At 41.7% G+C, this 4,180-nt stretch overlaps 1 pseudogene; it reads left to right on the top strand.

Moving 5' to 3' along the window:
- The first annotated feature begins 740 nt into the window (after window positions 1-740).
- LOC112617726 lies at window positions 741-1,350 on the top strand (annotated as a pseudogene).
- Window positions 1,351-4,180: the final 2,830 nt, after the last annotated feature.

Here is a 4,180-nt window from a genome sequence, read left to right as displayed (position 1 = left end):
GCTAGTCTCAAGCTCCTAAGCTCAAGCAATCCAGCCACCTTGGCCTCCCAAAGTGCTGGAATTACAGGCGTGAGCCACCCTGCCCAACCCACAGTGCTTAGTTTCATGCAGTTTTTCAGTATTGCAGTCCTCTTCATGGGCGGGGTTACTATACAACACTGGCAGTCTAGGAAGAAATCATTCCCAAGGAATCAAAAAAATGAAATAAAAAGAGGAATTGAATCTAATGTCTTCTACCCTATTCTTTTTATCTTCTACCCTATTCTTTTTACACATAGTCTTTTTGCCACTTTCAAAAGACTGATTCTCAATCTGACATGTCACTCCCTGTTCTCTTCAGTTACCCGTTAGTTCCACCGATTTGGGGAATTCCCAGCACTCCTCTACAGAGAATACACAACATCTAGAACAAAATTTTCCAAAGGCCTCTTCACTAAAGTGTAAGAAACTACTTTCACCTTTTCCTTCAAAGATGCAACCATTTATTTCAGGGCCTAAATATCCAAGGTCCCTTTAGCCAGCAGATCCAAAACCATTCGAGAGAAACTCCTCTATTATTTCCACAAAACGAGAAATAGAAAGCAGAAGCCATTATGTCTCTTTTTTCAGAGCAAAGAACTACAGACTCAGGCCTAGTCCATTTGCATGACTGTCTGGGGGTACCTGCTACAGTCAGGAGGACCGGGGGCAGTTTAGTCATCGGTGAATAGCGAATAGACTGCAGCATTCTCCTTATAAAGGATTTACCTCTGAATTCCAAACCTTTCCTCAAAGGATTCACTGAAAAGCCAGTAAACGGTGAAACTTAAGTGGGGAATGGATTACGAAGGTTAACTGGTATCTGTAAATGGCTATATGAACATGTAACTTGCAAATACAGAAGAATACATAAAGTGTTGTCTAGATGTCTGGATGAAGTTTTCATTTTGTTTCATTTTATCTCATTTTGAGAGAGAGTCTGGCTCTATCACCCAGGCTGGAGTGCAGTGGTGCGATCTCGGCTCACTGCAGCCTACGGGTTCAAGCGATTCTCATACCTCGGCTTCCAGAGTAGCTGGGATTACAAGCGCCAGCCGCCACGACTGGCTAATTGTTCTATCTTTAGTAGAGACAGGATTTCACCATGTTGGCCAGGCTGGTCTCAAACTCCTGACCTCAAGTGATCTGCCTGCCTTGGCCTCCCAAAATGCCAGGATTATAGACGTGAGTCACCACGCCCAATGTGGATGAAGTTTTAATAAGATATAACAATGTCCTTTATATCAGAGGTGTGGAAGAAGGGGAAGAGGATGGGGAAATGAGAGAAGAGCATCTTTTCTGGGGGATTTTTAAAATATATATTTCTACACAGTAAATATTTGTTTTTCAAATAAATAAATTACTTTATAGCACCCTTATATACTGTCAGTTCAATAAGTTGTTAACATCTTTTGGAAGGCATCTGGCATTATAAATCCTTAAAAATGTGCATACCCTTTGATCAGTCCTATTTCTGAAATTATATGCTAAGGAAGCAATCAAGAAAACAAAGATTTATAAAAAGAGTATTTACTACACATTTATTTTGGATAATTAAAAATAATACTTTAAAACTGGAAAAAAAAGCTGGGCCCAGTGACTCGCATCTATAATCCCAAGGCCCAGTGACTTACATGTATAATCAAGGTGGCGTCACTACACTCCTACCTGGGCAACAGAGGGAAACTCTGTCTCAATAATCATAATAATAATAATAATTTTAAAGGAGGCCAAGCGCGGTGGCTCATGCCTGTAATCCCAGCACTTTAGGAGGCCGAGGCAGATGGATGGATCTCTTGAGGTCCAGAGTTTGAGACCAGCCTGGCCAACATGGCAAAACCGCATCTCCACTAAAAATACAAAAATTGGCCAGGCGTGGTGGCAGGCACCTGTAATCCCAGCTACTCAGGAGACTGAGGCAGGAGAATCACTTGAACCCAGGAGGTGGAGGTTGCAGTGAGACGAGATTGTGCCACTGCACTCCAGCCTGGGTGACAGAGCAAGACTCTGTCTCAAAAAGAAAAAAAAAAAAAACCATTTTGGTTCAATGTAACACAGGAAAACAAGATTTTCTATTCACTGGGGAGAATGTTTTACTTGGAGAAAAAAGTTCACATTTATTTAGCTTATATGCTCCCTCTGGATAATAAGGAGTCACTGAGGGTTTTTAGGAAAGGAACAAATATCATAAAACCTAAGTTTTAATTATGTTTAGCTGTGCGGTCATCTTGTGGGATCTAATACTCACTGAAGAAAGCAAGATGTGGCCACCTCCATGGATCCTACCATGCCTACAAGAGAGTTCTGACTCTAAGCCTCCAAAGGAGGAAGACCAATACTGGATTTTCTGGAAAAGGAGCCTCTTGTTTATTCTCCTGAGCTATAGAATTTATAAGCAACCATATACTGGAAATTATACCTGAAGGCCAGTCACAGGGAAGAAGAGCTAAGAAGTCTACACTTCTGCTTGGAGGGTACAGGGCCACTGAGACTACTGGTCCGCACTCCCTGGCAACTTCTCCTTTTCAGAATAATGCTGTCTGTGTGGTTTAGGTGTATCTCCCCCTGAGCATCAACAGCAGAAGCTAAGTACTATCAAAGTCACATAAACAAGGCAGTAACAAGTGAACCAGACAGGCACCCCCACCTCAGACAGTCCCTTAGCTATTCCCATCCTGTCAGTCCAGAGTGTGACTCAAGTTGTACATCGCTGTCTCTCACTATCTCAGGTCTCAGTCCTCAATATAGCACTTTTTTTTTTTTTTTTTTTTTTTTTTTGAGACAGAGTTTCACTCTGTCATCCAGGCTGGAGTGCACGATCTCACTGCAGCCTCCACCACCTGAGTTCAAGTGATTCTCGTGCCTCAGGCTCACCCTCCTGAGTAGCTGGAATTACAGGCACCCACAACCACACCCAGCTAAGTTTTCGTATTTTTAGTAGAGATGGGTTTTCACCATGTTTGCCTGCCTGATCTTGAACTCCTGAGCTCAGGTGATCTGCCCGCCTCAGCCTACCCTTCCTGCTGGAATTACAGGCGTGAGCCACCGTGCCCAGCCCTGCATCTTTATATCTTGTGTGCATCCGGGTATCTCCTTTTTTTTGACCTCATTTGTCATAGTGCACATCAGATTTTATTTATTGATTGGTAAATACATAGATGAATTAGTACATGAAAAAATAAATGATTATACATACACAGATATTAGATTGAATGAAAAGTTATGGAAGATAAATTTTTTTAATGTTCAGTTTATTCATGATCTCATTTTTCCTTCGAGTTTTATTAGCAGAACTTTTCTAAGAGGCATATATGTATGCTGATGTGTGATATGTGTAGGATATCTGTTGAGATGAGAAGTCAGAGTAATTTTCAATCCATAAAGCTTACTGTAGACAAGAACTTAAGTTTGTTATTTTTAAAGGTAAATCAGCTTCTAACTTCTTTGTTTAACCATTTCTAACTTCTTTATTTTGTTTAACCACGTTTCCTCTAGCTACTGAGGTCAAACCTGAATTAGGCTGTAGACTCCCCCGGCTGGGTAAGAATGGGAAGAAGAGCAGAAAACCGAAACTTTGGTTGATGGACTATTTTGCCCAGGCAAAAGCAGGGAATCTATGAGGCATATGAAGACATTCGCCGGGAGAACTCTGTTGGCACTTTCCACTGTTCCATGTAAGTAGGAAAGGTGTGGGCCAGCAGCTGGTTACCCGGATGCTTCTGGCGGGCTCTGGCAACAGCTCCTTCCACCCTTCACTTGCTTAACAGAGACCCTTCCTTGTGTTAGCCAACATCACTCCCACATCAATGATGGTTTCTCGCATGCAGAAGGAGGTGCTTTCTGCTTTGGTGCTTCTTACCAACATCCTATGCTCTGAAATTTCTGAAGGTCTTTGGTACCAACAGGATAACCCTGTTGGACATTTTTTTGATATTTTCCCAAAATGCAAGTTTTTTTTTTAAAAGGTAGGCTCAAAATAGTCTACTCCCTATTCCTGTTCTCAGTGTGAGCGCTGGTCTGTTCATTTGGGCAGTTTCTCCCCAGAGCATTTATGGTATAACATTACATCTTGAGGAGGGGTATCTGGTGCATTTAAAATAATCCATAGTTAGTAAGAGAGAAGAGTTGCCTCTTAGGAATTTAACCTCTTGAGATTTTCATT

This window comes from Theropithecus gelada, unplaced genomic scaffold (assembly GCF_003255815.1).
Source record: "Theropithecus gelada isolate Dixy unplaced genomic scaffold, Tgel_1.0 HiC_scaffold_3698, whole genome shotgun sequence".
Classification (NCBI taxonomy): domain Eukaryota; kingdom Metazoa; phylum Chordata; class Mammalia; order Primates; family Cercopithecidae; genus Theropithecus; species Theropithecus gelada.
Note: the sequence above shows the minus strand (reverse complement) of the source record. Positions and strands in the feature narration are given on the sequence as shown.